The sequence below is a fragment of the Phasianus colchicus genome, chromosome Z, assembly GCF_987193195.1.
Source record: "Phasianus colchicus chromosome Z, bPhaCol1.hap1.1, whole genome shotgun sequence".
Taxonomy (NCBI): Eukaryota; Metazoa; Chordata; class Aves; order Galliformes; family Phasianidae; genus Phasianus; species Phasianus colchicus.
In genome coordinates, this window is record NC_143476.1 from 2,779,957 (window position 1) to 2,807,913 (window position 27,957).

The following is a 27,957-nucleotide window of genomic DNA, read 5'->3' on the forward strand; positions in this document are numbered from 1 at the left end:
CTGGAAAATACTCACAAGTCTGCCAGCAGACTGCTGCTCACAAGGTCACATCCAACCCTGCAGTTCAGGTGGACAATGCAGTCGTGACAGCAGCAGCAGAGGAGCTGCTAAGGTGGAAACTCGACCAGCAGTCACATTTCAGCTTGGATCCATCTCTAGAAGAGAGACACCAGTGATACTATCAACACAGAATTAATGCATGGGCAGTCACTGCAATGGTCTTTGATGGCAGCTGAGCTCCAGGTGTGAAAGGTTTATCTACTGCATTTCTTAATTAATTATTATGTGAATATTATTGACAGGTTTTGAATTGCAGATTTTGGTTTCAGCTGTTCAGAAGGTCAGTGCTCCCAAACACTGAACCTACAAGCACAAACTGTGAGATGGTTTTGATACCTCCTGTGGGCTCTCTGTACATGGAAACAAACCAACAAATGGGCCCTGCAGGTAAACACAAACCTGCTTTTAGCACCATCCATCCCTGTGCCGAACATCAGAGGGGATCTGCTCTGTGTCCCACATGCAGAAAGGCAGTCTCTTGTAGGCATCTGGAGAACTAGATGCTCCAGGAAATCCATCCATTCCTTCTTTCTGCAGTTGTTTTGGCTTAAAAATGGTCTTTCCAACATAAGAGCTGGGTAACTTGTGTCGCTATTTCATTCATTTTGCCCTTCCTTTTGCTCTCCTTTTCGTGCTGAGTCAAAATTCCCAGCAGAATTAACTTTCTGTTTCTAATGATCAGTGAGAAATTAGCTGGTAACACATCTGAGGAGCTGCCAATCTGGGTTTGTCCAGCTAGCTCAGCACAGGTGATACCAGCAAGCAAGCAATGACATAAAAATACTCAGCATGATGAACCTTTTGCAAAGAGTTGCCAGAGCATTTCAGATCAGTACAAACTGTTGGGAAGTTTCTATCAGTGCTGTACTATTTCATCAAGGATTAATGTAAGTGCAGTGCCATCACTGCCCTCCATTTACTGAAGGTGCCTCCACACATTCTGGTTGTTGGCAGACACTCAAAGATGTGGAAGGTTTGATAGGTAAAAGAGCAGCTCCCTCCTTTTCCGTGACAGCTCTTTGTTCCTTAAACATTTGTATGTGATCTGTTATACTTTTAAATCAGTCAAGAGAAAGTCAAAAGGGTTTTTTTTTCATTTTCAGAATATAGAGGTTGTTGGTGGTTTTTTTTGTTGTTTTGTTTTGCTTTGTTTTATTTTCCCATAACTGAATGTCTTAAAGAAACGCAAATAGTTTGAAGACCATTCTTCCCAGAATACATCTTCCAGTTGAGAGGAATAACATTTCTTACTTAGCCTGGAGCTTGAAAGGATGGATAAGGGAACTGGCAGCTCTACACTTTCTTATTTAAAAAAAAAAACATATAGCTGAAAGGAATCATGTAGTACATAATGTAGCTATCAATGTATCTCGGTTTTTGCTTTTGTTTTTGTTTTCCGTTGGTTTTTTTTTGGTCATTTATTGATCTTTCTTGTATTTCAGATTGATCTAGCAATCCACCAGCTTTGCAGAATTATGCCTACCCCGCAAGCCAGAAATGCTTCAAACCCATCAGAAGACATCTGTAAATACCTTGGCACAGCCCTTCTCCAGATCAGCCCAGTGAGGGCTGAAATAACTCATGATTCCAGCTGACAACGTGCTGCTTTCTAACAGACGTTTTGCAGGAAGGGTTCATTCCTTTGTCATTTGGCACAAACCTTTTCCTGCAGAGAATTAAAAATAAATTTCACTGCCGGAAAGATGTGGAGATCATCAACACTGCGTTGCCATGCAGCTTTTGTTGCAGCTTGGCAATGTTCTAGCTCTGACATCAACAGTTCCCTCGTAGATCTAACAGCTAGATGGGTGTGAAGTTGTGAACTACTGACTGAGCTGCTCTTGAAGTCATGCCAAGAGAGATCTCTGCAGGCACACATTCATTCTGCAGGGCAGTGCTGTAAGGTCACAGGAAGAACGAGGTCAGAAGTGCCTTGTCTGATGTTTCTGGGGTGTGCATTGGCTCGACTGGCTGCCCACAGTCACTGAGCTGCAAACAGAAGAGGTGGGGATAATCATTCATAACAGCTCAGTTATCCATTGGGTTTTTGCATCTCTTTATGTTTGCACATGGTCCACGAACAGACCCTGATTTTCCTGAATGCATTAGTTACTCAGAGTTATTGCTGACACAGGACACAAAGCACAGAAATGCTGGCTGGGGTCACCTTTCTCTGAGGCTGAGCAGGACTGCCATCAGCTAGGCACTTCACATGAGGGCTGGTGAAAGAAAGGGAGCATAAGAAAAAAATCTGACACACAGCTCCTTCTCAGACATTGTATGGGTAATGTGAAGGTGAAAATACATTCATAATTTGAGCTCTTAAGCCATTCTGAACCACAGTGTACAATTTTTTCCCACACTGCTGTTTCTATCCAGCAATGTGCATATGTGCAGTGGTACAGAGGTTGGTGGCCCTTCCTGTGGCAGGGGGTTGCAGATTCCTGATCCTTGAGGTCCCTTCCAACCCGGGCCCTTCTGTGTGTGTGTGTGTGACTGGCTAAACACCAATTGTTGCTAGCTCAGCAGGTATACTGCTAATTATTGAACGTCTGACAGCTGCTTATCAACACTTGGCCACTATTTCTGGACAGCTGCCCATCCCTGAATAGAGAGAAGTGTGGAAGGAAGACAGAGGGGAGTCCCTTGATGCCTGCCTGTTGCATCCCAACCTGCCCACAGAGTGAGTCAATTCGGCCTTGTGTGGAGGCCCTGGCTTCTTTGGAGTCTGTTTTTCTTTTGCTGAGCTTCTCCTATCCAAACAGAATGGCCTTACAACATGCTTTCTGGTCCTTAATGCTATACCCATACTATTTGTAACTATTACAGTTCTGTAAGTGAGAATTGATCACATGATGGAACAACTGTATTTCTAAAATATGTTACTGAAATAACTTCTTTTTACTAATACTAATAAAGTCTTTCTACTTTTTCAAACTGTTTCCAAGGGCAAATTACAAAACACATTGTGCTGTACTGCTTCAGAGCAATCCCACATTTGATAGCCAGTGCAGAAACAACATTCCATCCTACAGCATTAGCTAGTTCAGAGGTACCAGACGTGTATCTGGATGTGGCTGTTGTGCATAACTGGGGCTGAGGGATCAGAAATGACAGCTCCACTCTTGGAGACCACAGAACTAAAATGGAAAGATAAAATAGTTGCAGGGCAATTGTTCTCTATGCCTGAAGCAGGGACCGATTTATGGGGGAGAGATTTAACAGTTAAATGAGGATTACAGCTGCAAGTCTGTGAAACAGATGTCAGGTGTCAATGGATGTGTTAACAGCTGTGATGAAGAAGAAATGAATCCAAAGCTGTGGGCAGGGGAAGGAAATCGGGGTGGACTCACAATTTTCCCTTACAAATAACTGCCCAAGGAGGGAGTGGAGCTGTGAAACAGCAACAATATCCCATAGCCTTAGAAGGGAGAGTGGGTCTAAAAGCTGTAACACAGACACTGGTTAAGGATGGTCTTCTGGAACCTTGTCTGTGGCCTTATAACACCCCAATCCTGTCGGCACGGAAGGCAGACGGCACGTATCGGCTGGTGCAAGATGTAAGGAAATGACTGAACCCGTTCTCAAAAGACAGCCTGTGGTTCCTAACCCCTATACCCTAATGAGTCAGATCCCACACGGACAGCAGTGGTTTGGTGTGAGAGACCTCAAAGATGCTTTCCGGACAGCCTCTGGACTCAGAGAGAAATGGCTGCGTTTGTATGAGGACACATTGTAATCCTATCGTGATTCGTGATGATACTGTAGATACTGGAACTCGTGCTAATCCTTGTCTTTGCAACATGTGAAGCAAGTGACTGGTGCTGCTGTCATGCAGAAAGCTCCCTTCCAACCACTCAGCAAGCATTTGGATGAGACAGCTTCCTGCTGGGGAGCCCTCCGACATCACTGCTGCCTCCTCCAGAACCATACCTGCAGATGCTTCAGAGCTCTTCAGCATGGACTTCCTTCCTCCCATCAGCAGCTGCTCCTGCACTGACCTTCATTCACACTGGGATACCATCTGCTTCCAGCAGGAGCTGACCTGCGAGACAGAGAAAGGAAACGTGGGATGAGCACCAATGCAGAAGCACAAGGCTGTGTCACCACCACGTCTTGCAGCCTTGGGAAGTCAGCTGCAACTGCAGCCTTGGTCAGAATTACAACGGGCACCGTAAATTAAGTGTGACCTCTGAAGTTGTTGCCATGATCAGAAATAGACGCTGAAATCGCTCACATAACTGTCGGTGGTTCCCTCCAAATTCTTTTGCTTTGGGGAACAGATGGACTCGGAATGGAAGGACACGAGAAAAATGACATCTGTTTGAGCTCAGCAGACTTGAGAGGTGGGCCTGGGTGAACCTCATCAGGTTCAGCACAGCCAAGTGCAAGGTTTGGCATTTGGGCCGGAGGAATCCCAGGCATTCTTTTGTCATCGTGGTGGTTTCCAATAGACCCCAACCATGAGACATCAGGTCGCCATGTGGGCTCCTGGGTGACACTGCCATTTCCCAGCCATTGCAGCCTAGGGGCAAATAAAGTAAAATACTTTGAAAATATCTCACACTGATTGCATATTTTACTGTTCTTTTACACAAAACAGAAGGGCAGGGCAGCAGATGCATGCAGCTGCATCAACACCCAGGCTGCTAAAGGAATGGAAAGACAGAAACATCAAATATCAATGCCTTATTCTAATGCAAGGAGGGAAGCTTTTTTCAGTGTTACTTTTTATAATTTAAAATAAGCAGTTGGCACTCTTACAGGAAAATCCTAGGCCCCAAGTTCTGGCAGTGTGGCAATCTGGACTCAGCTGTGAATGATCCAAACAGTCTGTTCCAGATTTTAACATCCCTTCTATGCATTCACAAGTTTTCTCTCTTCTCTTCCCCTTACAGCCGTTAGATGCCAGCAAAACATCCCACAAACACTCCTTACCTCTGTGCACACAGGCACCCATCCAACCAGAGCCATCAGTCATTCCCAGCCATGCGCTCTTCCTCCAATCATGGTCAGCATCACACGGCCGTCACGCAGCTCACTTGACTCAGTTTTTCTCTTCTTTCTGGAGGTGTCCTTGCTTCTCAGCCTTACCTTCTCGTGATGTTTATCTCGCTCTGCAGCTCCTGCTCTGAATAGGCTTTCTTGGATTCCCGCATGACAGGCACAAAATGCAGCCACAGCCCCTGCCACCAAGGTCAGCTCTTCAGCACACATTACCTGAGGAGCACTTGGCAACTCCTGCAACCTGAGCAGTGCCAGGAAGACTCTTTCACTTCTGCTTCTCCTGGCTCAGAAATTCATTTTCCTACCTAGAAAATGGAAAAAGAAAAGAAAGAAAAAAAATCCTGACATAAAGCAGACACAATTGATACTATGGAATTCTGGAAGGCAAGGGATTTGCCCTCTGTGATGAGAAGTTGAGTGCAAAGAACTAAGAAGAGCCATGAGCAGGTTGTGAACTTGTGGGTAAAATCAGGAAGTGCAGCAGTGCAGGGCTTCTGGAGGTGAGGGTCTGCTACAGCCGCCTGGAAAGAGAGCCTGTTGGTGGGAGCTGCTTACTGCAGCCAGCAGAAGCATCGCACTCACTGACTCTCATCCTGATGGGGGATTCCAGTCAGTCTGGGAAATCAGCATGGCTGGCTGCAAGCAATCTGACAGACTCCTGGAGTGCAGTGAGAATCACTCTGTGGTGCAGGCATTGGGCACAGCAAGCAGAAGGGAAGCATTGCTGGACATGGTGCACACCAGGGGTTACGACAGGAGGCGGTCAGGGCTGCAGTGACCATGCCCTCCTTGAGTTGGTGATCTCAAGGAATGCGGGCCTGGCAGGAAGCAAAGGCAGGAGCCTGAACTTCAGGAGAGCCAGCTGCAGGCTGTTCCAGGAATTCTTGGACGAGATCCTCTGGACAACTGTTTGTAGGGGCAAAGGGATGGCAAAGAGCTGGTCACTTTCTCAGAAAAAAACTTGCTCAGGTTGCACGCTGAGCTGCAGGAGACGAAGGGGAGGAGGTGCCAGCACGGCTCTGCACGATGCTCTGCCACACTGGGCAGCTTCATCATGGCTCAGCAGTGGGATCAGACGAGGAGAAGGGGAGAAGGAAATCAAGGATGGGAGGGAGCCATCAGACACAGTCGGTGAGTGTCTGTGAAGTCTTGCAGACCCAGAGGTTCCCAGGTTGTTTCTGCTTTCGTAGCATTTGTGTGCTGCAGGGGGAGCAAAAGGTTCTGCTGCTTGATTCTTCTGCAGGAGCCGCCTAGAAGGGAAATGGCCACTGAGCTGCAGACCAAGCAGTACTGCCTGACGTTGGCCAGGGGGAGCTTCTCCTGCCGCAGTGAGCTGATGACAGGTCTGGAGATGATCTGCAGGGCCAGTTCGTAGATGGGAGCCAGGAAAGGACATGATGGGAGGAGAGAGGTGTTAAGGAGCGGCCAAGGCATGGAAATGCATCAGAAAGTCCTGAAAAGCATCACAAAGCCACAGCCAGGAAGCTTGGGAGTATCATGAGCAGCATCCAGGATGCGAGAGATTATTTGCTACCATGCCAAATGGTAGCAGAGCTCCCCCTGCAGACATCCCAAAGCCAGACAAAACAGGAACAAACCCGGAGCTGTGCTGCACGCACCCCACAGCCACAGCATTGCAAGCTGGGGTGCCTTGCTGTGTGCTGCATTCATCCCAGTCCATGTGAATGAAGACTCTGGAGGCAGTCAAGGCGTTGATTGAGCACAAGTGTGCTTTTATTATTATATAAAGGACAGGAGGTTGTGAGAGGTTGATGGTGACGATGGGACTCATCCTGTCTTGTCATGGAGAGAGTGGCTCAGAGCTCTCAGTGCTGCTGTCCGGTGCCTGGGACTGGAGGCCTGATTGAAAGTCCTCCTGCAAGAGGCTCTGCTCCTCTTCACTGACACTGATTTGCTCCTGCATGGAGGTGCTCACACTGTGCTTGGGATGGGCTGCACTGCAGAGACTCCTGGTTACAATCCAGACTGGTGACTGTGGTGTCTGGCAGGCCCAGGTCAGCAACTTCAGCAGAGCCAGGTGTAATGAGGGCATGGACTTCAATGAGCACCTTCTCTCCATTAATGATGTCAGATGGAAGGCTGCTGTTGGAACTGCAGCAATTTGTGCTTCCTAAGAGCTCTCCACTGATGGAAGCACACAGAGCATCCTCGCTACTTGCCCTGGATCTTATGGCTTGGCAAGGGCTCGATTCACCTAGAAAGGATACACAGGGGTTAGTGTCAAACTTTCACAAGCTGAATTACGACAGTGGTTCTTGATCAGGGGTGAACTGAAGATGCTAGGCAGGGGCTGGAATGCCAGAAGGAGATACAAGTGCAGAGCAAGCTTGAATTCTATGTTCCTAAAAAGCAGGGATTTGGAAGCTGCATTTGCACCCTTACCTGCCAGGACTACCACTGCTGTTTCTGAGGGCTGCCTGGCATTGCGCTGCAGTTGGCGTTTGCTGCCAGAGGATGGCTTTCTGAGGCTGAAGCAGCAACACCAACTGCTAGCTGGTGATTCCTCACTCTTGCTGGGTGGATTTTGCCTGGAGAGAGAAAACAGCCAATGCTGTGAGTCGTGCGTGGTGCAGGGTGAGGGAAGAGCAGCACTGAGCTCTTGGCAGCAGTTGCTTGTTCCTAGCACTGCCTGGTTTCTGCAGAAAAACAGAAAAACCCACCCAAACAATGATCCTGGGTGCTGGAAAAGAAAGTCCTCTTTACCTTTCAGATGGAAAGTCGATGACTGTGTGGAATTTGCCCTGCCCAGCTGCAGGGCTTTCTTCCACTTCAATGTCGTGGCTGCTCTCTGTCACAGGGGGAGAGCTGCTGTGGCCTCGCCTCTGTGCCTGTGCCTCCTCCAGGCTGAGCAGCTTTGTGGCAGCAGAAGAGACCCCCACAGACTTGGGCCCTGGGAGAGAATTGTGCCCTGTCAGGGAAAACCACAGCTAAGAGCGAGGATCAGAAAGCAGCAGCACAGCCACCACAGTTCTGGGGGAGGTGCTGTATTTTTCTCAGGCTTGCTTATCCCAGCCACTGGAAGAAGAGGAGCTCAAAATAACCATGTGGGCAGAGGTGTGTTTATGGCAAAGGACACGGTCATCATTAAGAGCAGCTTACTGTATCAAAATAGGCAAGGAAAAACCCAAGGAAATGGGGGCAGGGAACTGAGAAAGCTTCGCTGCCACACTTGCATCAAGCTTCTCCTGCATGCAAACCATAATAATGACAGTTTCCTCCTTGTGAAATTTGGGCTTGGACATTCTCAGCATCCAGCAACAGGATGCCAAATTCTAATGGAAGCCCAGAGGTCTGCTGTCCCCTTGATGGTAAAAGAGTATCTCAAAGGTCCTGCAGGAGGCCTGCATTTGATCAAGGTGTGAGGTCAAGATAAAGCTAATGGAGGAAGACACTCACCTGCTGCATCTGCGATGTCTGCTCTGGATTTGGAGCCGAAGAGGACGTCGGTGTGGTTGATGATGAATTCCACCACATCCGACTGCGTCTGCAGCTCCATGCAGGCAGCTCTTCCGCTGGCGCAGGCAGACTCGTTCTGCTGTGATCTGTAGAAAAGGCAGATTTTAGAAGTCATTTCTCCAAGACCGTTTCCCCGAGTCTGAATTGTTGCAGCCAAAAGCTGTCAGCTGAGGCTCTGGAGACTTCCGCAGTGGGCAATCAGTGATGCCACTGCAGAAATTCCCCTGGATGATCAAGGACACGTCAGTCCCATCTCAACAAGACTGCAGAAATTGTCACCTAGACATTGTGCCCGTGGGGTTGGAGAACAGCCCAGGCTCCTGCTCTGCTGTCAGCCACAGATTTTACAGGAGAAGAGCACATTTGATGGAGAAAAAGAGAGGACTGCTTTTCTTAACTGGAGAACAGAGGAAGTGTTGAAACAGAACCAGAAGTTTACCTTAAGAGGTTTGGAGCCCACACAATGGCTAGATTCTTGGCATGCATGTTTGTTACCGTGGAGCTCCCAGCCAGACACGCCAAGTGTCTCATCAGGTACTCCAGTGTCCTGGAAAACAAGAGAGGCAAACGTTCAGCACCAACGAGCATGCCGTGCTGCAATTCAGAAAGCAAACCTCCATTCATGCTACTTCTTGTGACTGCTACTGTCACCGAAGGTGAAGTAGATCCAACTTGACTGAGTGCCACGCTGCAGCACCAAGCCCCAGCACAGCTGCAGCCATCAGCTGCACCAAGCGTGCCCCCGTGCCCAGGAACTGACCCCATAAAGTAAGCCCATGGAGCCTTCAACCCTTCAGCATACACAGGCATCGTGTTGCCGGCGTGAGACAGAGCCTGGAACCGCATCGTTGCCCTCTGCAATGCAGCAGGGCTGAGCTCAGCAGGCTGAGGGCAGCACTGACCTGTAGTGAGGAGCGGGCAGCTGCTGGATGACGTCCTGCATTCTGAGCAGCCGCTCCTCCTCTGTAGCGGCACCAACAGCATCCTGGAGTAGTACAGAAAGGGAGCGAGACACCAATCAGGCTAGTACAGCACTGCGAGTAAACCTCGTGGGGCTGACAGCAAAAGGGCCTCAGAGCTGGGGCACTGCTGCAGCCATCTGCCAAGAGGCCCAGGAAGAGGGAAATGAAAGACGTGGCCTTGTGCTTACCGAGAACTTGCCGTACAGCTGGTGGGTGAGCAGAGGGTTCGGGAGCTCCCTGAAGTACATCTTGCAGAGGGAGCTCACGCTGTGAATGTCACGGACGGTGAGCTCAGGAATCTGCTCCGACTCAAATTCCTGCCTGGAGAGAGGGACGCAAACCCGGTTGAGCGAGAGGAAGGCAAGCCCAAAGCCACACCAGATGCACTCAGGCTGTGTCAGTCGCAGCACTCTTACCGCAGTCTCTGGATGTTGGACGCGACGCCGGACAGGCGGTATATCCCCTGCACCACGCCGTGCTGCTCAATGAACTCAGCGCAGCTCTGGAGGACCTGGGGGACTGAAGAACACGTGCCAGCCGTCAGTGGAGCTCCTGATTCAAGTCCTGCTGCAGGCTGTGCTTCACATCCCATCCACTAAGCCCAGCCAGGCTTGGCTGAAGCAAATACAGATGTGCTTGTCTCTTAGGAGCATCCGCCTCACTTTATCCTTCAGCCATCAACTCCCATTACACGTGTCTCCACGGCTATCAGCCTGCCCCCTGCTAGATATGAGCTCCCTTTCATCTTCTTTAGATGCCCAGCAGAGGAAGATCTCAGGAATGGGCAGCTCCTTACCATCACGACCGGAGTGGAGAAGATGCTCTCCCAGGTCACCGCCAAACACCCTTTCCTTCTCCACCTCCCGCTCGGTCGGTTTCTTTGGGCGGGCCTTCACCAAGGAACGAAGGAAGGTGAGGATCTTGCTGCGTTTCTTGGGCACTGCACAACAAAAGGAAGAAACCAGGTCATTTCAGGTTTGGCTCCGTTGGACGAGGCCGAGCACAGCACATTCTACAGAGCACGTCAGAACGGGAAGAACATTACCAACCAGTACATACAAAAAGGGATTTTCCCCATCTCTGGAGGAGCCCAAGGCAAGGTTGGATGGGGCCCTGGGCAGCCTGGTCTAATCTGACATTAAATGTGGGGGCTGGCAGCACAGCCTGATGCAGGGAAGTGGAAGCTTGAGGATCCCTGAGGTCCCTTCCATCCCAAGCCATTCCATGAGAGTTCTATAGTTTCCCCAAGTCCAGTCATAAACACAGGAGAATTGGGCCAAATCTCTGCCCCATGGTGTGCATGAAGGATCATCAACCCAGAGGACAGTGTGGCATGGATAAAGGAGGTACTAAACATGGAACACACCCCAAAAAAGACTTCATTTTGCTTCCCGACACCATCAACTGTAACATCCGTACCTGGCTTTGGCACTGAGTTGATGAGTGCCTCAGGAATGTTCTTATTAATGAGTTCCACACACTCCCCTGGGAAAAATCCAACCTGTAACAAGAAGAGAGGCCAACTATTGCATGCAGCACTTCTCAGATCTGAACTGTTAAACCAAAAGCCACATAACATTTCCCTCGGAACGTGCTTGCCTGATGTTCCATAAGACTATCCAGCAGAAAATGGCCATAGTTCACAGCATAAAGGTAATAATTTTTCAACATTTGCAGCCAAAGGCAAGGTCCTCTGACACCGACACAGGGAAACTGTTTATGTCCACTAGGCATCCTGAGCAGGCAGAGCAGCTCTAAGCTGAGATTCCTGCCTTTACTGAAGTTGCACTCTCCAGTCTGAAGCTTGTGCCTACCTGGAAGCCGAGCTTGCCTCTCCACCAGGGGGTCAGCTCCTTTGGTGGCATGTCGATGACACAGATGATGTCTCCCACCTGCAAGAGATTGCAACGTCAATCCCAGCTTCAGCACGGCTGGGAGGAAAGCACAGCTCAAATGACTGCATTCTTCTGCACTGCCAAACATCGCCGAGCATGAGAGCACTTGCACCAGTGCAGCTCTGAAGGCATTTGCCCTTGTAAAATTGAACAACAAGGAATGCCTTGAACTGCTTACCTCAAAGGAGAGTTCATCCGCTGCCTGGGCAACGTATTTCTTAATAGCATGGGCAGCAGCAATAGCTGGAACATTCACAGGTGCCACCTCATTGTCCAGCAGGGGCTTCCCCTTGTTCTCAGTCTGAAACAGAGAGCACAGGCCACGGTGAGGAGCTGGGAACCAACAAGGAGGACTTCAAGGTGAGGAGCACATCTGCAGAGAAAGCTGCAGGAAATGCACTCGGTCCTTATCATGGGCACTTCAGAAGGAACTGCAAGTCTAATAACGGCTGTTTCTCTCCCTGGTGTGCAGCAGCCACACACCAGGCAATGCTGCATCTCTCCCCACCCAGACTAATCAGCAATGGCACTGACGCAGACAGGTGGCCTTGTCCATTTTGCCCCCTCCTTTCCTGCGCTCTTTGTGCAGGAAGGCTGACTGTTTCAGATGCTAGGAGACCGTGAAGAGGGAAACCAAAGCTACGGCTGCAGTTACAAGGTGCAAACAGCGCCATTGCAAGCACCAAGCAGCTCTCTTGAGCAGTCCAACCAACAGCGAGGCCAAACAGAGCAGAGAATGATTGTTGTTTCTGCAGCCATTCCAAGGGAAAATTCAGTAGAGGACAAACACAACAGCTGAGATGGCTCTGGTACTTTTATAAACTTGCCACGCTTGCACTACTGTCTTGCCACAGAGGAGCTCTCTTGGAAAGCAGGAGAGCACATCTGCGGCTCACTCTGCTGGCTGCAGTCAGGGAACAAAGACCAATCAGAGCTTCATACTCTACCTCTGTCCATGCCACATCAGGCCCACAGCTGATCTCGCTGCACGCCACAGCCATCAGCGTAGGTGTGACAAACTGGAACTGAAAAGAAACACTCATTTATTTTCTCTGTTCACATCTCTGCTGTGCTCCCTACAGCTGTCGGGCACACTCACACAGCCCAAGCACGCCTGCTGGTGTCCCTGGTGATGCTGTGCAGCTCTGCACAAGCTGGGGCTGGGACTCTTTGCCTAAGGGATTGCTTTCCATAAAACCAGCTGGTCACAGCACCACAGACAGCATCCTTCTGAGGGCTGAGCTGCAGAGCACGTGGAGAAAACCCACACGTGACCAGCGTCCCATCAAAGCTGGATGAGGCTGTGTTACTAAACACGGGGCGTCACGGGCTGCTAAAGCATGTGGGGGGACAAAGCATGGCAGGTACCTGGCAAGAGATCAGAACGAGGGAGAGAAATCTCACGAATCCGCAGCCGTTCCTTGTCACTTTGCTCTGATCTTCCACGAGCAAAAGCTGCAGCAGGGAAGCAGGCAGAGGGTGGAGAGAGGAGAGAGAAAGAGCAGGTCAGTTTGCTTCCACGGTTTAGCAAAGACTACGAGGGAAAAACTAAAATCTGCCCTCCCTCAACTTAAAAACTTAAGTTTTCAACTTAAAACCATTTCCCCTTGTCCTGCTGTTATCTACCCTTTCAAAGAGTTGATTCCCCTCCTCTTTTTAGGCTCCCTTTAGGTACTGAAGGCTGCCATGAGGTCACCCCACAGCCTTCATTTCTCCAGGCTGAACAAGCCCAGCTCCCTCAGCCTGTCTTTGCAGGGGAGGTGCTCCTGTCCCCTGATCATCTCTGTGGCTCGCCTCTGGACCCTCTCCAACAGCTCCCTGTCTTTCTGGACACTGTACTGCAGCTGGGGCCTCACAAGAGCAGAGCAGGGGGGGACGATCACCTCCCTGTCCCTCATGGCCACCCCTCTGCTGATGGAGATAATGTGATCCTATGAGCTCCGCCAGCCAGCAGTTCTCAGCACTCACTGTCCCCCCGTCTCTCCCACACTGTCTCAGCTTACCTACAAGGTGCTGCACAGGACGGTGTGAAGACAAAGGGACGCAGTCGGTGCACAAGTGCAACAAGCGAGCTGCTCAGTCAGAGCTCCAGCGCTCCAATGAAGGGACGCAGCACGCACTGCTCCTCCCCTCATTCTGGCCCTTATGACATCACTGAGGGCCACCAGGCTGCTCCACCACGACGGACAGGCTGGGGAGGCAAGACCAGTCACAAGGGCAGAAGATTCCAACAGCCCAGCCCAACGTTCTGGAATCAGGGGCTGCTTGGAATTCTACCCCAGCCAAATCCTGGAGAAGCTGGCACGGGGTCGTCATGACCAAAGCGCAGCACCTGGCGCTTGCTCTTGTTGAGCCTCGCACAACTGGCCTCAGTGCATCCCTCTGGAGGGCCTTCCTGCCCTCAGCCAGATGGACGCTTCCTCCCAGCAGCGTACCTTGCAGTGCTGGGCCCATGTCAAATCCACACTAGAGTGGCTTTTGTTACATTCAAGGGCATGTTGCAGCACCCATCTATTTCACCTGGAAGGAAATAAAGCAGGAGATGGGAGAAACACAGAACTACTGCCAGACTGCTTTATCCCTTTCTCAGCCCAACTTCCCTTGCCTCATCCCCTACCCCAACTCCTGGATGATGCCCACGGGCTGACAGTTGGATCTCAAGTCCATAGGACTCCTTTCACAGGGCTCCATCAAAAAGGCTGTCACACTTGTTCCGTACACTCACACTGACCCAGCAGTGGTATCACAGTCACTTAACACACACACAACAACCAAACCCCGAGCATGCACATCCCTTCCTGCGTGACTGCAGCCTGCAGCTCCCCTTCACACCTCTGTGGATCTCTGGTGTTTTACACTGATGCAGCCTCGCTGCAGCTCCGTGGCTGTCACACAAGGCCTGCAGGACCTCTTTCTCTGCAAAACCCGTCTGCAGGCATTGGTTCACGAGGTTCACCTCCTGCCCTCCTGAGCAAAAACAAGCACTAAGAACAAGAGCAAAGCACACTGGACTCGACCTGGCTGGATCCCCAACCCTCAGTCCTGTCAGACGGACCCTGGTGTGGAGACTCATCCCCAAAGCCTGGCTGGACATCAGCACAGGCATCCTTCTTCAAACGCCCCATCCAAGCAGCAAGGGATCAAAGCGTTGGCACAGCTGAAACAGAAATGCTGTGTGAGTTTCCTGTTAGCACTGAGCAGGAACAAATCTACCGCTGAGCAGCAGGATGTGAGACAAGCAGCAGAAGACACCCAACCTGCAGAACCAGCTCGTTTGGGGTCGGTCCAGATGTTTGTCTGCTCCCTTCCCTGGCCCAGGCCAAGCTTGTGAGCTGCTCTCCTTTGTGCAGGGGGAAATGGTGCAGATGCCATGTGGTGGCTATGCACAGCATGCCTTGCACTTGCTTTTCCTCTCTCCATCTGCCATTAGCAAACAGCATCTCCAGCCTCCAGAGATCACTGAGTGCAACCCCTGCACAACAGTGAAAAAAAAGATATGATAAGGGGTACTTAAAGCACAGCATCTGTAATCAGATCAGACTCCTGCACTGTGAAGACTTCCATGAGTATTCCTGCAGAGTGCATCACTTAGTCTCTCTCTAGCCTTGTGTTCATGGTTTTCCTGTAAGAGCTTGTCTAAACACTGCCTGTAATCGTGGTTATGCTAGAAGCATTTGGATTTCTTGATCCTCAGTGTGATTTCAATAACAAATTTAGATGTTTTTTGTTAGGGACAGCTTTCAATTTCTCAACTGAAATTTCAATATTGCATTAGGTGTTGACAACCACGGGGCTGCAGTACAGAGAATTACAGGAAGATTGATTTCTCCATCTCCACGCTCCTAGACATTTATGATTACAGTGATGTAGTTATAGACAAATTTGCAAGATACCAAAGCTAGAATAACCTCTTGGTGCAGCAGGATGTCAGGAGCCCAAGTGCAGAGTCTCAGTGTTGCAAAGCCTTGAAGAGGTGCACCGTATGGGCTGGGGCTGATGACACAGACACTGGAGCAAGGCCAGTGTGATGTTAGAAACTTGACCAGCAGCTGATCTGTTGTCAGCCATTTCTGGACACAAACGGGATCTGGTCGACTTAGGACATGACCTTTGGGCTGGAGAGCAACTCCCCGAGGAATCACACAGCCACTGCAGACCGTTGGCAAGAACCCCATACCAAAACAGCTCATCTGCAATCAGTTTTTAATCTGTGCAGCAGTGATTGGAACAGGCGCACGCTCTCTGGAAGTGCAGGAATGTTCACAAGTGGAATGTACATCACCTGTGTGCTCCAGCTCTTCTGTGTGCATGCTAGGAGCAGTGATCCCCCTGCACCCAGGGCTGCAATAAAGTCATGCTGGCTTTCTAACCTGCCAACCAGCAGCCCAGGCTGCCCAGAGCCACATCCAGCCTGGCCTTGGATGCCTGCAGGGATGGGGCATCCACAGCCTCCCTGGGCAACCTGTTCCAGTGCCTCACCACCCTCTGGCTGAAAAACTTCCTCCTCACATCCAACCTAAACCTCAACACCCCCCGTCTCAGTTTAAAGCCATTCCCCACTTGTCCCATCACTGTCCACCCTCCAAAACAAAACACCTCGGCTGTTCAACACTGAAAGAGCAAAATAACCCACAGCTCTTACTTCCACTGTATGCATTTAATTCCAAACTTAAGGTCACAGGTTAATTACTCATGTGATCCTTCCTGACAGAAGAACTACTCGTAGTGATGTGTAGGAGTAAGGAACTGTTTGAAAAGGTCATGGACATATTAGAACTTGCAGCATTTATCTTAACAGATGCCTACATTGCAAAGCATTTTGTAAAACACACGTTACAAGTACTGTGCATTGGATTACACTATATCTAACTCTAAGTAACAATACAGGTTGCTTTTAAATCTACACTTACATGTTTTCTTCTAACTCCTTGATAAAATTCCTTACTACCTTCAGTTTTACAGCCAAAGCAGTGTTTGAGCTGGTGAAGCCGGAAGCCCGCTTCAGCTTCATACAAGTGTTCGCAATCGTTAGGGACTCGTTGGTCTGTCCATCTACCTCGGTGCACACCAATGTGGTGGGTGGTAAAATCGCGTTTATTAACTCGTGACAACAGTTTATATAGCCTTGTACAACTTCGTCTACGCCCCTCTTATCGTACGTAAGCACTTGCGTCACTACTTCTTATCTGGTTACTACTAGCAACTACTCGAAAGTTCTATGCTCACTGTCTACATCTCCCCCTCCCTATGCACAAGCGTAACTACCCTATCCTGAGAGGACCCTAACCGCGTACAACCGAAGCCCCGCTTTGCGCCTATACATGCCACTGTCCTCTCAGTTAAGCCTTGCCCCGTTACATCCCGAATCGCAAAATATTCCCGCGCTACTCTTATATCACTGTGTTTTCTGATTGCCTACAAGCCTTTTGCATTTTACTATATTCTACGCGATAATTAACCGTGCGGTCAATCATCCTTTGAATACAACCTAACATAATTTGTAGAAAGCATGGTACACACACTACCAAAAGCAAGATAACTACAAGCCCTAAAAGCAGTCCCTTCAATAAGTGCACTCCCCATTCTCCGATGCTTCCGAACACACTTCTCAGCCAGTCCCCGATGGTGTCCGTCTCCACGCCGATCTTGTTGACATGTTCCTTTAGATACTGGAGCTTCTTGTGCATAGATTCACTGTGATCGCTGAGCAGTAGTACTGAGCTGCACAATTTCGTTCCATGCTAATCTCATATCCAGGTTCCATTCTCTCTCCTCGTTTGGATCTGACCCCTTCAACTGTTCGTAAAAGGGGTTCATCAGTCGTGGTGGGATCCCTAACGCTGGCCGGACCCATTGAAGGGATCCTACCAGCTTCTGAACGTCCCACAAAGTAGAGATCTTCGGCTCTGCTAATAGGCCCACTGGAGTTACGCAGGTGCTACCTAACCGATATCCAAGGTACTCTACGCCAGGTTCTCTCTGGATTTTATCTTGAGAAATAGTAAAGCCCGCCTCCTCTAGTACACTGATGATCTCCTCCCCCATCATTTCCACTTTCTCACGGTCAGGGGCAGCTATCAAGATATCATCCATGTAGTGTAGCATGCACAATGACGGATATTTACGTCGGAGGGGCTCCAATACCTGTCCTACTACCAGCTGGCAGATAGTAGGAGAACACGCCATCCCTTGAGGCAAGACCTTCCATTGAAATCTACGTGCAGGAGCCTGATTGTTGATAGAGGGAAGGGTGAACGCAAAGGCTTCGCGGTCCTGCTCCGCGAGGGGAATAGAAAAGAAGCAGTCCTTGAGGTCCAGTACCATCAGGGGCCAACCACGCGGGAGCGCCGAAAGAACTGGTACCCCCTGTTGGACTGCCCCAAAAGGAACTAGTTTAGCATTAACAGCACGCAAGTCATGCAGCAGACGGTAGGATCCAGACGCTTTCCGAATCACAAAGACGGGTGTATTCCAGCAGCTAAGCGAAGGTTCTATGTGCCCTAATTGAAGTTCCCGCTCAGCCAGATGCATTAGCGCTACATGTTTAACCTCAGGAAGGGGCCACTGATCAATCCACACAGGGGTGTGGTCTGGCTTCCATCTTAGCGGGATAGCCAGATGTAGCGCTACAGTAAGAACAGTGGCCCTTCTTATAAATTTGTCAGACGAAGCCCTAGGCCCTGCAGGCAATCTCTCCCTAGGATGCTTCCTCTGACCGGGGCCACCGCCGGAACGATAAGCAAAGGTCGCTCCAGAGAGCCGTCTCGATTTATGACCCCGACTTCAATCGTTTCTCGGGATTTCCGCATAGGAACTCCCCCGCCTATCCCATAGACCTGCTTCGAAGCCTCCATCAATGGCCAAATAAAGATATTCCATCATCCTCCAATACTTATATTCCCAAGTCCTGTACGCAGTGCTCAGGTGCTTAATTGAAAAGTTCCATGAAACAGTGAGGTATCTATGTCCCTTTACCACTCAGTTATTCAATTTGCCACATGGATCTTTCATCCAGTCACATTAAAAAAACACTCAAAGTATTTCCTTCAGTCTTCCATTCTGATAGAGCTTTCTGGAGCAAATAAAGAGTTGCAACGCAGAATGTCCACACCTCCCTTCCTGCACCCTGCATACTTTTTTCATTGTACTGTGATTACGTACCATTCTATTGTCACCCTCATTCTGTCACTATCTAGGCAGTTTACTGCCATTAAATTTTCCAGCAACAGATGCCCTCAAGTACAATTCCAGTCTGAAGTGTGTTCCACCTGATGACAACTGGGAATGTCTTTCTCTCACCATTAGAAGCATTGCACCTCTGACTAAACACATAGCTAATCACCACTGAAAACCTAGGTGCAATTTCTGCAGTGCACAGACCAACTACATGTTGATTAACATTCAGAGAGATTGTGCAGGTGTCCTTTTAGGAACTGGCCTACAGTATGCTAAGAGGGATGGATGTGGGGACATTAGGATAACGTGCCCTCTGCCTTTTAAGACAGCCCCAGCAGAGCAGGTCAGCAGGCTGAAGAGCTGAGTGGGTCACCAGGGCTCAGAGACTTCACTCGGCCATCTGAAAGTTGAGGGACTTCAGCCCAAGCTGCCCTTTTCCATGCAGGCAAGGAGGCCAAGAGAAGGTGGATCGGCACGGTTCTGGTGCAGACAGGGGCTGCAGTGTGAGCAGGCCTACACAGACAAGGCTGTGCCCACACAGAGTGACAGCAGCTTTCGCTGTGAGCAGATTCCCAGGGGGCCTGAGCCATGGCAGTTCTTGATGGCAGCATGTTCCAATCAGCCCTGGAAGTCTTCTCTGGACGTCTGTCGCATTCTGGAATCCACACTGAGGACGCAGTCGCTGTGTCAGAGCAGCTGGCAGAGTCACGGGGAACCGTGACGTAGTTGGCCCAGGGAGCAACAACAAGGCCTGCACTGCTCAGCCAGCCCAGGCCAAAGGGGAGCACGAGAGAGAGCAGAGGAGAGAGGGGGGGAAAGAGGGCCAGGAAGGAAAGGCCTGTGCCTGAATGGACGTGTAGCAGCAGCTGCTGACAGCAAACTCGGTGATGGCAGGGGCACAGCAGAGCAGTGCAATGCTGGCAGCTTCCTGTGTCTTTCACACAGGCACTGCAGACATGGCCAGCACTGGGAGATCAGCAGAACTGCTGCACACCTCTGCCAGCCCAGGCCAGAGGAGTGCAGAACAGTGAGCTGCTGCTGAGGGGAGAGAGGATGGCCTGAGAGCTGACCTGAGAGGCAGGGCTGGCTGTGTGACAGCAGCCTCTGTGTCCTCCTCCTGTGTCTGTGAGGGCCAGAGGGCCAGAAGAGAACATGCCCAGACAACGAAGCCCTGCTGTCCTCTGCTGCTCAGCTGGAGAGATGTTCCGCCTTCCTGAAGGACGCTGATCCAAAGGGAAGGAATCAAAGGAAGTCCAGGCTGGCTGTCCTTGTGGGCATCAGCTGCTGGCAGCTGCCTCTGTGCTGCCATGGGCAGGGCACAGCACACACAGTGTTTGCAGTTCCCTGTGTGACACTGGCCCTGGTGACCTGACAGCCATAGGGAGACAAGAGAAAGAGCTGCCTCCCTCTGCCAGATGAGGCAAAGGTGAGAATCCCAGAATCACAGCATGGCCCGGGTTGGAAAGGAGCTCAAGGTTCATCAATCTCCAACCCTTGGCTCTCCAAGGGTGCACAGGGGGCTTTGTTCTCCCTGTGGTGCAGCTTCAGTGCCAACTCACAGCTGAGCTGGTTGGCACACTGTGACAGCCTGCCGCTCTGAAGCTCTTGGGGCAGTGCTCAGTTCTTTCTGAAGTACTCTGCAAAATGCTGCTTCTCCTTCACCAAGTCTGTTTCCAGACAGACGTCTTTTTCTCCTCTGTACACACAAACAGTATCTTGTAACTCCCTGGCACAGTGCTCAGAAGTGATACTTCTGGAAGCACGTCAGAGAAAAGTGGCCTTGTCCCAGTGGACTTTCAGAGCAGATGAGAACAAGTCTTGGTTGACGGCTTTCTTCTGCTTCTGGAACTGCACAGGCAGGTTGTGTGTTGTCATACTTTATGCCAGAGTGCCAAACTGAAGCAGTTTCTGCAACTTCTTTTTTTCATACTTGTCACTCTTTGCTATTTCTGAGACCTTAACTTAGTCATTTTTAATGCGCTCTCATCTAAACTACTGTGTCCTCCAGTGTCAGTGTTGTATGAATCAGGACTGTGGGATTTCATCAGTGAAAGGATTCTGCTCTAATGACTGTCATTCTAAAGCTGATATTGTTTCTACCGCATCAGGCTTGCAGGAAGCATCTTTGATCAACAGAGAAATCAGAAAAATTGCTTTTCCTATTGCAGTTTCCTTTTAACTAGTGATGAAAGCTGTCAGTTTATTTTTGGCACCAGAAATCCTGGGATGCAACCAGGTTAGATAAGAAGTGAAACTGAGTCAACAGTAAAGGAACACAGATGAGATAGCATCACACAGCTCTGGAAAAGATGTTCCAGCTCTGTGTCTACCTACACCTTCAGGAGATGAAAAGTACTGGCTTACTGAGGTGTCCTGGGTTGCAGGTTCTGTTAATCTCCATTTTTGGAAGAGCTGCTTGCAATAAATACCTTGTAAGGTGAATGAGCTTGATAGAAGTAGGGTGTGAAAGAGATGGATTTGCTGTTTCCCTGAAGGTGCTGGAGTATTGCTGTGCCTACAGTCAGTAAACAAGGCAGAAATCACTGTGTTCCTCAGAATGAAAAAGAATAAAAATCTTTTTGGGAGTGACAGCACGCCTGAATGAAGCACAAATCTAAACATTTAAAATAAGGGCTAGTGTCAAAGGGACTTGCAGTATTTCTCGTGAAGAAATATTTGATGCTTCTTCATGAAAGTCATCATAACAAAAGTGTACTGATGTCTTTGCTGAGGATTTCCTTGGTTCCAGCCTGAAGGTGTGCGCAGGCATGAGCAGGCAGTGCTGAGCTGCAGGTGAGTGCCTGTGTCCCACAGCAGGAAACCCGTGGGTGTCTTCAGGGGTTTGAAATGGGCAGAGCTGTGAAACCTGCAGGCTTTCACTGAAATTGTCCTCTGCTTTAATTTGTAATCTTAGTTTCACCAATGCTTTGCAATATTATTTTCGTATGAGTGCAGATACATGGGATAGGATTTAAAGTTTTTATGGTGCTGCTGTATAATTTTCTGTGGTCATCATAAGCCAATAAAAAAAATAAATGGTAATCAGGCAATCTATTAACAACCTGTGGCACGTGTCAAAACAAGGAAATTTCTTGCAGGAAGACAATATTGCTATATAATAATGTGGCTATCCAAAACTGTTAATTATACTTGATGAGCTGGAGATAATCCTGAAATGTGGGACGTTGATCTTAGCCAAGAATAATAAAACTTATTATCATTCTTAAATTGAGAGCTGCTATAAAAAAACCTGTGTCTTATTTCCCTTTTAGTAACACTGGCTAAATCAGAGAAAGTGATAAAAGAATTTCATGATTGCAGCTTAGGGAATCTTTCCCACTTGACCAGAAGTAATCTATGTCCAAAAATGTCTGTAAATACTTTTTCTATATTCTTTGGCCAGATGCACTGATATTTGAGATGAATGGCAAAAACATTTTGCGTACATAGATAAGCAATGCAAATTTGCTGGATAGTTTTAGAGAAAAAGCTCCAGTTATCAGATCGTTCCCATGCAGAAATAAAATTTACAGTAAAATTCTCATTATTATTATTCATGCATGAATAAGTTCAAAAAAGAGATGTGGAGGATGTTGTTTCAATTCCAGGTGATTTTAGGAAGGACTGTCAGTATGGAAAGGCTAGTGTCTGCCATGGGCAAAGAAACAATTCTGGTTTTCAGCTTCCCTTTGGCTTTGAGTGGAAGAGGCCATGAGGAGAGTGTGCCCTAAACTTGGAACTTTTTTGACGATTGCAGTTGAGATGGAGAAATGTCCCAGCTTCTAGAAGGACATCAGGACAAAGATATGTAATGAAAATAAGTCCAGGCTGGCTGTCCTTGTAAGCATCAGCTGCTGGCATCTGCATTGCTGCTGCCATGAGCATGGCAAAGCAGGTAAAAGGTTGCTTTTCCTTGTGTGACACAGGAGCTCATGACTTGACAGCTAGAGGGATGTAATAGAAAGAGCTGCAACCTCTGCCAGACATGGCAAAGGTGAGTGGGATGTTGTTTCAATTAGTGCTGATGTCAGGAAGGACTGTAAGGATGGAAAGGCTGGTGTTTGCCATGGGCAGGGAAACACATCTGATTTTCATCTTCTCTTTCTCTTTGATTGCCAGATAAACAGGGGAGAGTGAGCCCTCACCTTGGAACTCTCCTGCCCACTTCTGCTGAGATGGACAAATGTTCCAGCTTCTAGAAGGACATCAGGACAAAGATATGTAATGAAAATAAGTCCAGGCTGGCTGTCCTTGTGGGCATCAGCTGCTGACATCTGCATAGTTGTTGCTATGGGAATGGCAGAACAGCTGGAATGTTGCGTTTCCTTGTGTGACACAAGCACTGGTGAATTCAAAGCCAGAGGGGTATATTAGAAAGAGCATCACCTCCCTGCCAGATTAGGCAAAGGTGAGTGGGATGTTGTTTCAATTAGTGCTGATGGCAGGAAGGACTGTAAGGATGAAAAGGCTGGAGTTTGACATGGGCAGAGAAACACATCTGGTTTTCATCTTCTCTTTGTGTGCCAGAAAAAGAGGAGAGTGTGCCTGCAACTTGGACCCCTCCTGCCCTCTTCTGCTGAGATGGTTAAATGTTCCAGCTTCTAGAAGGACATCAGGACAAAGATATGTAATGAAAATAAGTCCAGGCTGGCTGTCCTTGTGGGCATCAGCTGCTGGCATCTGCATTGCTACTGCCATGAGCATGGCACAGCAGGTAAAAAATTGCTTTTCCTTGTGTGACACAGGAGCTCTTGACTTGACAGCTAGAGGGATGCAATAGAAAGAGCTGCAACCTCTGCCAGACATGGCAACGGTGAGTGGGATTTTGTTTCATTTCCTGCTGATGTCAGGATGGACTGTAAGGATGGAAAGGTTGGTGTTTGGCATGGGCAGGGAAACACATCTGGTTTTCATTTTCTCTTTCTCTTTGAGTGCCAGATAAACAGGGGAGAGTGTGCCCTCACCTTGGAATTCTCCTGCCCTCTTCTGCTGTGATGGAGAAATGTCCCACCTTCTAGAAGGACTTCAGGACAAAGATATGTAATGAAAATAAGTGCAGGCTGGCTGTCCTTGTGGGCATCAGCTGCAGACATCTGCATTGCTGCTGCCATGAGCATGGCACAGCAGGTAAAAGATTGCTTTTCCTTGTGTGACACAGGAGCTCTTGAGTTGAAAGCTAGAGAGATGCAATAGAAAGAGCTGCAACCTCTGCCAGACATGGCAAAGGAGAGTGGGATGTTGTTTCAATTAGTGCTGATGTCAGGAAGTACTGTAAGGATGGAAAGGCTGGTGTTTGCCATGGGAAGGGAAACACATCTGGTTTTCATCTTCTCTTTGTGTGCCAGAAAAAGAGGAGAGTGTGCCTGCAACTTGGACCCCTTCTGCCCTCTTCTGCTGAGATGGTGAAATGTCCCAGCTTGTAGAAGGACATCAGGACAAAGATATGTAATGAAAATAAGTCCAGGCTGGCAGTCGTTGTGGGCATCAGCTGCTGGCATCTGCATTGCTGCTGCCATGAGCATGGCACAGCAGGTAAAAGATTGCTTTTCCTTGTGTGACACAGGAGCTCTGGACTTGAAAGCAAGAGGGATGTGATAGAAAGAGCTACAACATCTGCCAGACTTGGCAAACTTGAGAGGGATGTTGGTTCCATAGCTGCTGATGTCAGGAAGGACTGTAAGGATGGAAAGGCTGGTGTTTGGCATGGGCAGGGAAACACATCTGGTTTTCATTTTGTCTTAATCTTTCAGTGCAAGATAAATAGAGGAGAGTGTGCCCTCACCTTGGAACTCTCCTGCCCTCTGCTGCTCAGAGGGAGAAATATCCAATCTTCTAGAAGGACATCAGGACAAAGATATGTAATGAAAATAAGTCCAGGCTGGCTGTCCTTGTGGGCATCAGCTGCTGGCATCTGCATTGCTGCTGCCATGAGCATGGCACTGCAGGTAAAAGATTGCTTTTCCTTGAGTGACACAGGTTCTCTTGAGTTGAAAGCTAGAGGGATGCAATAGAAAGAGCTGCAACCTCTGCCAGACATGGCAAAGGTGAGTGGGATGTTGTTTCAGTTAGTGCTGATGTCAGGAAGGACTGTCAGGATGGAAAGGCTGGTGTTTGCCATGGGCAGGGAAACACATCTGGTTTTCATTTTCTCTTTCTCTTTGAGTGCCAGATAAACAGGGGAGAGTGTGCCCCCACCTTGTAACTCCCCTGCCCTCTTCTGCTGAGATGGTGAAATGTCCCATCTTCTAGAAGGACATCAGGACAAAGATATGTTATAAAAATAAGTCCAGGCTGGCAGTCCTTGTGGGCATCTGCTGCTGGCATCTGCATTGCTGCTGACATGAGCATGGCACAGCAGGTAAAAGATTGCTTTTCCTGCTGTGACACAGAAACTCTTGACTTGAAAGCTAGAGGGATGCAATAGACAGAGCTGCAACCTCTGCCAGACATGGCAAAGGTGAGTGGGATGTTGTTTCAATTAGTGCTGATGTCAGGAAGGACTGTAAGGATGGAAAGGCTGGTGTTTGCCATGGGCAGGGAAACACATCTGGTTTTCATTTTCTCTTTCTCTTTGAGTGCCAGATAAACAGGGGAGAGTGTGCCCTCTCCTTGCAACTCTCCTGCGCTCTGCTGCTGAGAGGGAGAAATGTCCCAGCTTCTGGAAGGACATCAGGACAAAGGTATTTAATGAAAATAAGTCCAGGCTGGCAGTCGTTGTGGGCATCAGCTGCTGGCATCTCCATTACTGCTGACATGAGCATGGCACAGCAGGTAAAAGATTTCTTTTCCTTGTGTGTCACAGGAGCTCTTGAGTTGAAAGCTAGAGGGATGCAATAGACAGAGCTGCAACCTCTGCCAGACATGGCAAAGGTGAGTGGGATGTTGTTTCAATTAGTGCTGATGTCAGGAAGGACTTTAAGGATGGAAAGGCTGGTGTTTGCCATGGGCAGGGAAACACATCTGGTTTTCATTTTCTCTTTCTCTTTGAGTGCCAGATAAACAGGGGAGAGTGTGCCCTCACCTTGTAACTCCCCTGCCCTCTTCTGCTGAGATGGTGAAATGTCCCAGCTTCTAGAAGGACATCAGGACAAAGATATGTCATGAAAATAAGTCCAGGCTGGCAGTCGTTGTGGGCATCAGCTGCTGGCATCTGCATTGCTGCTGCCATGAGCATGGCAAAGCAGGTAAAAGGTTGCTTTTCCTTGTGTGACACAGGAGCTCTTGACTTGACAACTAGAGGGATGCAATAGACAGAGCTGCAACCTCTGCCAGACATGGCAAAGGTGAGTGGGATGTTGTTTCAATTAGTGCTGATGTCAGGAAGGACTGTAAGGATGGAAAGGCTGGTGTTTGCCATGGGCAGGGAAACACATCTGGTTTTCATTTTCTCATTCTCTTTGAGTGCCAGATAAACAGGGGAGAGTGTGCCCTCACCTTGCAACTCTCCTGCGCTCTGCTGCTGAGAGGGAGAAATGTCCCAGCTTCTGGAAGGACATCAGGACAAAGATATGTAATGAAAATAAGTCCAGGCTGGCAGTCCTTGTGGGCATCAGCTGCTGGCATCTCCAATACTGCTGACATGAGCATGGCAAAGCAGGTAAAAGATTGCTTTTCCTTGTGTGACACAGGAGCTCTTGAGTTGAAAGCTAGAGGGATGCAATAGACAGAGCTGCAACCTCTGCCAGACATGGCAAAGGTGAGTGGGATGTTGTTTCAATTAGTGCTGATGTCAGGAAGGACTGTAAGGATGGAAAGGCTGGTGTTTGCCATGGGCAGGGAAACACATCTGGTTTTCATTTTCTCTTTCTCTTTGAGTGCCAGATAAACAGGGGAGAGTGTGCCCTCACCTTGCAACTCTCCTGCCCTCTGCTGCTGTGAGGGAGAAATGTTCCAGCTTGTAGAAGGACATCAGGACAAAGATATGTAATGAAAATAAGTCCAGTCTGGCTGTCCTTGTGGGCATCAGCTGCTGGCATCTGCATTGCTGCTGACATGAGCATGGCAAAGCAGGTAACAGATTGCTTTTCCTGGTGTTACACAGGAGCTCTTGACTTGACAACTAGAGGGATGCAATAGACAGAGCTGCAACCTCTGCCAGACATGGCAAAGGTGAGTGGGATGTTGTTTCAATTAGTGCTGATGTCAGGAAGGACTTTAAGGATGGAAAGGCTGGTGTTTGCCATGGGCAGGGAAACACATCTGGTTTTCATTTTCTCTTTCTCTTTGAGTGCCAGATAAACAGGGGAGAGTGTGCCCTCACCTTGCAACTGTCCTGCCCTCTGCTGCTGAGAGGGAGAAATGTCCCAGCTTCTGGAAGGACATCAGGACAAAGATATGTTATAAAAATAAGTCCAGGCTGGCAGTCCTTGTGGGCATCAGCTGCTGGCATCTGCATTGCTGCTGACATGAGCATGGCACAGCAGGTAACAGATTGCTTTTCTTTGTGTGACACAGGAGCTCTTGACTTGAAAGCTAGAGGGATGCAATAGACAGAGCGGCAACCTCTGCCAGACATGGCAAAGGTGAGTGGGATGTTGTTTCAATTAGTGCTGATGTCAGGAAGGACAGTAAGGATGGAAAGGCTGGTGTTTGGCATGGGCAGGGAAACACATCTGGTTTTCATTTTCTCTTTCTCTTTGAGTGCCAGATAAACAGGGGAGAGTGTGCCCTCACCTTGCAACTCTCCTGCCCTCTGCTGCTGAGAGGGAGAAATGTCCCAGCTTCTGGAAGGACATCAGGACAAAGATATGTAATGAAAATAAGTCCAGGCTGGCAGTCCTTGTGGGCATCAGCTGCTGGCATCTCCATTACTGCTGACATGAGCATGGCAAAGCAGGTAAAAGATTGCTTTTCCTTGTGTGACACAGGAGCTCTTGAGTTGAAAGCTAGAGGGATGCAATAGACAGAGCTGCAACCTCTGCCAGACATGGCAAAGGTGAGTGGGATGTTGTTTCAATTAGTGCTGATGTCAGGAAGGACTGTAAGGATGGAAAGGCTGGTGTTTGCCATGGGCAGGGAAACACATCTGGTTTTCATTTTCTCTTTCTCTTTGAGTGCCAGATATACAGGGGAGAGTGTGCCCTCAGCTTGTAACTCCCCTGCCCTCTTCTGCTGATATGGAGCAATGTCCCAGGTTCTGGAAGGACATCAGGACAAAGATATGTAATGAAAATAAGTCCAGGCTGGCTGTCCTTGTGGGCATCAGCTGCTGGCATCTGCATTGGTGTTGCCATGAGCATGGCAAAGCAGGTAACAGATTGCTTTTCCTTGTGTGACACAGGAGCTCTTGACTTGAAAGCTAGAGGGATGCAATAGACAGAGCTGCAACCTCTGCCAGACATGGCAAAGGTGAGTGGGATGTTGTTTCAATTAGTGCTGAT